The sequence below is a fragment of the Psammomys obesus genome, unplaced genomic scaffold (assembly GCF_907164565.1).
Source record: "Psammomys obesus unplaced genomic scaffold, mPsaObe1.curated_primary_1811, whole genome shotgun sequence".
NCBI lineage: Eukaryota > Metazoa > Chordata > Mammalia > Rodentia > Muridae > Psammomys > Psammomys obesus.
This window is the reverse complement of record NW_026587216.1, coordinates 32,956,312-32,964,662: the sequence shown is the minus strand read 5'-3', so window position 1 is coordinate 32,964,662 and position 8,351 is coordinate 32,956,312. Positions and strand designations below refer to the sequence as shown.

The 8,351-nt window shown below is 46.7% G+C and overlaps 1 non-coding gene across 1 annotated transcript; it reads right to left on the bottom strand.

The window, feature by feature from the left end:
• Nucleotides 1-7,045: 7,045 nt before the first annotated feature.
• Nucleotides 7,046-7,152, bottom strand: LOC129673772 (U6 spliceosomal RNA). Its single transcript, XR_008719706.1, has one exon. It is a non-coding gene; the product is annotated as a U6 spliceosomal RNA (small nuclear RNA).
• Between the last annotated feature and the right edge of the window lie 1,199 nt (nucleotides 7,153-8,351).

Here is an 8,351-nt window from a genome sequence, read left to right as displayed (position 1 = left end):
CCTTCTCCCCAGGGGCTCCGTGGAGGTGGGAGGGGAAGCCGGGTGCGGTCCCAGAACCAGGACGCCCAGCGCCTGGGGTCAGCGCGGCCCGCGGAGGAACCCTTGGAGCGGGCCCCTTGGGCAGCGCGCCTGAGCTCGGAGGGCCACGCTAAAGCAGCAAAGTGACCTGACACAAAAATAACATCACGTCATTTCCTCCCTCTCCCTCAAGAGAGGGCAGAGGAGTGCGGGCGCGGGCGGTGGCGGCGCGTGGGGATGCTCGGAGAACCTGGAGGAGGGAGCTGCAACTACAGTTGGGAGGGATCCTCGGAGGCGGTAGAGGGCTTCCTCCCGCTTCCAGGGCAACTGATGGCTCAGGAGAAAGTGGCTTCTGGTGCCTGCGCGGATGTGGGAGTGTCGGGGAGCCGCAGGTGCCCTGTCCTTCAGCGTGCCCAGCTCTGTGCCGACCTTCCAATATCCGGGGGCCAGCCCGGGGTGGGCTGGGTCAGTGGGGTTAGGGCGAATGGGAAAGGCTGGGCCCCCGGAGGCCGAGGATGGGTTTGGCGGAGTCCCGAGTACTCACGGACTCTGGCGAACTCTTCCCAGCGCAGACGTCTTCTTCTCCGGGCTTTAGACTAGCCAGCTTCAGACGGCGACCCCTCAGAGGCCGGCCTGGCAGTGCCATTGAGGCCGCAAGTAGGAGCAGGAGGTGGCGGGGTACTGGAGCCAGCCAGGCGGTCAACCAGGCGGGAAGCGGATAGGAGAAGTCCCAGTGTCGCCGGCGGGCCGCGGGAGGGGGTCGTCGCAGAAGACACGAGAAGAAGCTCGTTGCGAAGGAGAGCAGGCTAGAAAGGTGGCGGAGCGGCGCTGGGACGGAGGGCGAGTCCGGGAGCTGTGCAGGGTGGACAACGGGAAGGGTGAGGGGCACGGGAGAAACAAAAACAGCACATCGTTACCATCGTGTTCAGTCACCTACTTGAGAGCTTGCAGAAGCATTCTGAGAATTTACTTTGGGGGGGGGGGGTGCAAGAGAAGGTGAAGGCAAAAAGAAAGAGCAAGCGCCAGGTTAGAGGTTTTCCTTCAAGTCTCCCCTCCTCTAACACTCTGCTGCTGAATGTTGTGGTCCCTGGACCAGCAGCTGTTGCCGATACCTAATGCCCATAGGAATGAGGCATTTGTGTCCCTATCCTATCCTAGTTCAGCAGAATCTGCGCATTTACACCCCTGTGGGATCTGTATGCGCGTTAAACCTGGTGTGCCTGTGTAGGAAGGTTTAGTTCGCATCTATTCATTTTTGCAATTCTTCCTCTTGCTTACCAGGTCCGACTGGGGTAGCTGTTAAGTGGGACTTGGATGGTAGATGCAGGTGGTCGAAGAATGCCAGGCTCACCTTTTGCTGTGGGAGAGGTGCAGGGAGCGGGGATGGGGGGTGTGTGGGTGGAGGATGGGGGAGGTGCAGGGAAGGGACCAATTTGGCTTTAGGATTCAATGGAGTGGAGGGGACCAGGATTCTGTTTTGTAAGCATTCCTCCTGCAGGCCTCTTTTCTGAACTTCATGTGTACACCTTATTTTCAGAGTTCTGTATTCCTAGGAGACTTTGCATTAAAGAGGGTGAAAGTAAATATACTTTTTTTTCTTTGAAAGTTAAATATATATATATATATATATATATATATATATATATATATATATATATATATATATAATTCTTGGGCATATTTAGAGTAGAACTTGTGAGTACTGGGTCCTAGAAACAGCCTTTTTACCTGCAACTGTGGAAACGGCACTTTAATTTTCGAGTTTATCCACTTTTTTAGAAATGAAAGAATGGAATCAGTCCTTTAAAAAGAATCTTTAACAGGGGGGAGAGGGTGGTGCATGCCCTTAATCCCAGCACGTGGGCAGGCAGATCTCTGTGAGTTCAAGGCCAGACTGGTATACACAGCGAATTGCAGGACAGCCAGAGCTATGTAGAGAGTGCAGATAGGCCTTGTTTAAAAAAAAAAAAAAACAAAAAACTTTAATTATAAACTCTAAGTATTCTTGCCTTAGTGGGAGAATTGAGACGTACCAAGATAAGGCTGGGATATAGCTCAGACTGTTTACTAGGCATGCTAGAAGTCCTAGGCTCAGCATAGCAAAACTGCCCTCGGACAGTAACCAACCCAGCACTGGGGAGGCAAGTTCATCCTTGACTTAGTGAATCTGAGGTTAGCATAAGCTAGCTACACAACAACCTGAGAATGTGTCTCAGACAAGGAGCGGCAGAGGAGGAGGAGCTGGTGGTGGAGGAGGAGGTTTTGGAGTAGGATTGCCAAAAGGAATCATGTGTCAAAAAAAATATTGCTTTAAAAATATTTGTCTTTGTTTGTTTGTTTGTTTTGCTGAGACAATGCCTTTCTGAGTAGCTCAGGCCGGTCTTAAACTTTCCATTCTCTGTCCTCAGCTTCCCGAGTGTGAGAATTACAGGAATGTGCCACACTGCGCCTTACTTCTGCTTGAAGGCCAGGGCTTCCATCTTTAAGCCCTTCTTAGCTTCTTGCCTTAACGTTTAGCATAGTGTGCAAACCGGAACCTAACTCTGCCAATCCAAACACCTCCCTCAAACAAGACACAAAAACATTTCAATCTGTCTTTGAAAAAAAAAAAAAAAAAGAGTAGTGGTTGCCAGGAAAAGTGAAGGGAGAGGCGGGAAGCAACGAATAAAAAGTGACAGTGTGTTGGGGCTCCCATGGGGAGAGCGCCAAGGACAGCTGGGCTCAGGTCCCAGGGGCGAGGCGCGGGCGCTCTCCAGGGTCCTGAAGGCGGGAGCGGCCGCGGGCGCTCCTGGGCCTGGCTGGGTTCCCAGACTTGGTAGTCACCAGTCCTGCCTGTTTTCTTAAGGCGGTGGAAAACTTGTGGGAAGGGAGTGTGTGTGTGTGTGTGTGTGTGTGTGTGTGTGTGTGTGTGTGTGTGTGTGTGTGTGTGTGTGTGTGTGTGTGTGTGTGTGTGTGTGTGTGTGTGTGTGTGCGCGCGCGCGCGCGCAGAGTCGGGTGTGTGTGTGTGTGTGTGTGTGTGTGTGTGCAGAGTCGGGGGGCGGCAGGGAAACCTAGCAACCCATTCTCATTCATGAGGCCTTTTTTGGGAAGCAGCAGAGAGAGCTAGCTTATTGTCTCTGTCGTTTGTATGCGCGGGAGAGTTGATCTGGGTTCCGGAGTGAGTACACACTGTGTTGCTGTGTTGCTTTCCTTCACTACCGTCTCTTGGGGGAATGGGACCATTCTAGAATCTTCATTTTCCAGCTTCCCGTGCCTGCCCCTGCCTTCAGCCAAGGTGCATTTATTTTAGCAGATGGAGCTGAGAGCCCTGGAGGTTTACCGGGAGCTTCAAACAGCTCATTTGTGGAGGGCAAATGAGCCTTTTGGAGAACTCACCCAGAGACTGGGAGTCCCCTTGCCCTGGAAGGGGCAGTGGACATAGCCCTCCCCCCTCTTTCTCTCTCTCTCTGCCTCTGTCTCTGTGTGTCTCTCATTCTCTCTGTGTCTCTGTGTTTCTGTCTGTCTGTCTGTTTCTCTCTGTGTTGGGAGAGGTGTTCAATGCACAGCAAAGGGGCAGGACCTGGGCAGTGCTGCTACCACTGGTCTGGGCCACACCTGCTCCTGTCTCCCGAGCCTCAGGTGCAGAGTGGTCCTAGAACATGCTGCCAACCTGTGCAGGAAGCCAGCAACTGGGTGAAGGTAGACAGCTACAAAATTAAAACAGGACTGGATCCTTCCCAGCAACCTACACCCGGACTGTGCCCAGCCTCATTCAGCCTTTGCTACTCGCCCACACACAGGGAAGTTAGAACAGTGAAAATGCTGACAGTGCCAGGCACACTTCCGAAACTCAAGAGTTTGGACAGCCTCCAAGGGCCAGAAGAAGAAGAAGCAGCTTTGGGCCGTTTGTAGATCGTAGATGGCAGAGTTTGGTATCACCAGCTTCTGTTGAGTGAAGACTTCCTCTCCCTCCCCCCACCCTGCCCCATGCCCTGTCAGTCTCCCCAGTCTCTCTAAAGCCCCTTCCTTGGGTATGCTTCATTAGGCATTTTGCTCCGGTCCTTTGCTTCAACACAGAGACTCTTTTGAGGGAGCTGTGAAGTGTTCAGAGAGAATAAAAAAATGTCCTAACAGATCCCAGAGAAACAAAGTTTATGCTCATTTGCTCAGCTAGAGACCAGTTGGCCTGCCAGTTCTAGCCCTAGGCCCTGGGAACCTGGGCAGGACTGCAGGCACAAGTGAGGTGGGCTGGGGTGGTGGTGATCTTTAGGCTCCAATAGCAAGGACAGAGAGAGTCACGGAGTGTTGATGCAGCCACAAAATTCAATCTAGGAAAAGTTATCTCAGAAAAGACTCAGCTGTTTGATCCTGGCCCCCAACTCCCCACTCCTCTGCACTGTCTGGGGCCCCTTTCAGCCACATAATAAGTGTCAGTCTGAGGTCTCTGTAACATTAGTCACAAGTGCAATCTGTACTCCTGAAAGCCTTTAAGGATCAAATAGAGGCTCTATGGGGACTGAACAGTGACCTCCCTAATTAATCATATTGTCTATTGAAGACAATCACAATGGCTTTCTGCACAGTCGAAGAGACACACTCAAATCAATGTACACAATACCTCCCGGATTCCCAGGCAAACAGAGGTTCTTATTTTTGCATTTAAACAGTAGTGCTTCACAGAGGAAAAGCCCATGGCAAATTAAACTACCCTTTTCCCAAAACAGGCTAAGCATCTGTAGAGTTAAAAATCATAGTTAAGACAGAGTTTGAAACCCAGCTGGTGGCACATGCCTATAATCCCAGGGAGGCAGAGGCAGATGGCTCTCCCTGAGTTGAGGCCAGCATGGGCTATAAAGTGAGTTCAGGACAGCCATGGCTACACAGAGAAACCCTGCCTTGAAAAACCAAAAGACAGAGTTCAAAATTAGTTTTCGTTTTATGAACTGATGTATTTTCTCCAAAATTTTATGTTTAAAATACTATTTTGCTGTGGTTTAGACATACATTGCATTTTTAATTTTTTTGCTATTGGAAACATGAACATCATTCTTTCTCTGGAACCCAGAGTATCCAGCAGACAGCAATCAAGAAGTATAAAGCCAGATTTTGCATGTAGTGATATAAACTGGGCAGATAGGGAGATGATGCCTCAAGCAGAATGTGGCTAAAAGAGCCACAGAGTATTATTAATCCAAGGAACACACAACATGCTTATGTTTGCATTTACTTAAAATGTCCATGTTTCTTCTAGAAGCACAATGACTTAAAGCAATATTTCTACAGCTCATAATTAGCTCTGACTTCACATGTTATTTAATGACTTTTAAAATGTGTTTATGCCTAAGACCTGTGTAGAGAAGTTGTAGAGGCATTGTATGATAATGATGAGGAGGAAGGAGGGGCAAAGGATAGAGGAGAGTGGGGCAGAAGTGAGCTACTTAGGGGCCATGTAAGCTGGGACAGACAACACTCAAATCTCCTTCTTCCAATTAACTTCAGAGACAGCTGGACCCATCTGCACCATAATTTACCAAGTACAGGGCTTAGGAAAGAAAGTGGGACTTAGAGTATTTGTTATGTCCCTATGGTTTCAGTGTGTCCAGGACTTTTAGAAAAAGACTTGATCATGAAGGTCTTGGAATATCTAGACTGAGTTACTAAACTAAGTTCTTTCTAGCTGACTTGTTCTGTCTTGTCATGTGATGCCTTCCAGTATGTTATGGTGCAGCAGGAGTTCTCACTAGATACAGTGCAGAAGCTGGAAATATGTTCCTGGACTTCTCAGTTGCCAAAAAATGTCTATTCTTTATTTTGTTGTAGGAATCAAAATAGAGTAAACTCCTGATCCTCATCATCTTCTCCTTTTGATGTCTTTAATTAGACCAGTAAGTGTCAACCTGTTTATCCTTTTTCTAAAGCAGAGTTGAAGTTCATTACAAAAACATTTTTGACAGACTTAAAACAGTTGTTAATAGAACGAGAGTCACTTAACCTGGGAAACAGTAAGGCAGACCTAAGAGCATTAATGTGGGCTTCTCAAGGAGGAGTCTTCACAGCTTGATTGTTTTATTCAACTTTTGGTCCCTGCTCCCTCAACCTCCTTGATGCTGGAAATTGAACACAAGGCATGGTACATGCTACACAGGTGCCCTGCCACTGAGCCCTACTCTAGTCCTCTGGCTGTTGCTTTTTAAAACTCACTGTCTAATAACTCTTTGTATTCCCAGATCACCCCATGTTACCAGCTGACTTGACCCTTTCCAGTTTATGTCTTGCAATTTGAACCCTGAGCACATCAGGATATGACCTTACTTGTAAGCAGAGTTGTTGCAAATGTTGTTAGTCAAGGTGAGGTCATGCCCGAGGAGAATGGCCTTATTTCACTGAGTGGTCTCTTTATAGAAAGGAGAAATGTGGACCTACCCTTTGCACAAGGGAGAATGCTGTGTAGGCATGAAGACAGAGATCCAGGAGATACGTCTATAACCCAAGCAATGCCAGAGATCCTTAGCAAGACACTAGAGCTCAGAAGAGGCCTAGGACAGGTTCTCCCTCAAAAGGAATTTGTCTTCCAGATTGCAACACAGAAACACTGACTGAGTTTCCAGCTTGCTTGTCCTGTCCTGCAGATTTCAGAATCAGGACTGAAGTGTCAGTTCTTATTTGAATTTGTAAGCTGTTGTCTTGTTTCCCAGACTTTAGGTCTGCCAGTGTTTCCAACTTCCTGAACCTTAAAATAAATCTTTCCAACACACACACACACACACACACACACACACACACACACACACACACACACCTCATGTATATACACATGTACATGTTTAAGTACTTTTGAAGGAAATTATTAAGAATCTGAGAAATAGGGTAGAGGAATGGGGGAAAGAGGGAGGGAGGATGGGACCGGGAGGAGACAAGAAAGGGGGCTACAATTAGGATGTAAAGTGAATAAACTATAAAAAATAAATTTAAATAAAAAAACTACAGTATAGAAAAAAGAATCTTGCCTTTTGTATTTATTGCTTTTTAAAATACAAATGTATTTTATAAGAATATGGACTGCTTCACGAATTTTCATGTCATCCAAGCACAGGGGCCAAACTAATGTTCTCTGTATTGTTCCAATTTTAGTAAATGTGCTGCCGAAGGGAGCACATTTATTACTCTCTTGATAGTACTAAAAACAGTGCTTGCTCCTTGATAAAAGACTCAATAAATAGTCAGAGGCCAAATGGACTACAAATAAATAAAAATTATTCAGCCAGAGAGGGCCCAGGATTTTTACATAGGCTACAACATAGATGAATCTTGAACATTTTACGCTAAGTGAAAGAAACCAGATACAGAAAGACAAATATTGCAAGGTTTACGTTCATGTGAGTTACCAAGAATATGAAAATTTTGAGAGAAAATAGAATAGAGGTTACAAGGGGAGGAAGAGATGGGAGAATGAAGTTACTGTCGGACAGTTGTAGAATTCCTGTTTAGAAGTAGATGGCGGTAATGTGTAGGAAACATGATATATAAGCTAACGCCACTGAATCATATCGCTAAAATGGCAAAGACTGTGAAGTGTATGTTACTTCTCCACTGCAATGAACAAAATCACCTCTAAAATAAGAGGAGAGAGATAAAGCTCAATGGCAGAGCACTTGCTAGGGTGTGCAAAACCTGAGCCCATTCCTAGACTTGAACATACAAACAAGCAAGGGACCAAGCAAATTCTTCCAGGTGTAAGCTTCCAGCCCACCAGGAACAAAGGAAGGACACAGCAACTTCAGTGCTTTCACTCTGTTTGGTTCTCTCATTTTTACGTATGCTGTCACCATTCAGAGTGTTTGTAATATACACACTGCCTAGTGTAATTCTCCTGTATTTACTGAAAAGTAGAGTACAGCACAGGGGAGTAGAAAGAAATACCAGAAACAGACAGAGGCAGGGACTGGGTAAGAAAGGTAGAAGACTGTGTGGTGCTACTATACTTTCATTGCTTCTTTCTTTCTTTCTTTCTTTTTTTCTTTCTTTCAACAATAAGATGAGATGGTTTGAATAAGAATGGCGCCCAAAGGTTCATATACATATATGAATGCTTAGAGAGTGACACTATTTTAAAAGTTTAGGAGGTGTGGCCTTGTTGGAGGAAGTGTGTTACTGGGGGTGGGCTTTGAGGTTTCAAACGCTCAAGCCAGGTTCAATGGCTTTCTTTTCTTGCTGCCTGTGGATCCAGTTGTAGAACTCTCAGTTCCTTCTCCAGCACCATGTCTGTCTGTGTATCCACCATGCTTTCTACCATTCTGATAACGAACTGAACCTCTGAACTGTAAGCCAGCCCCAGTTAAATGCTTTCCTTTATA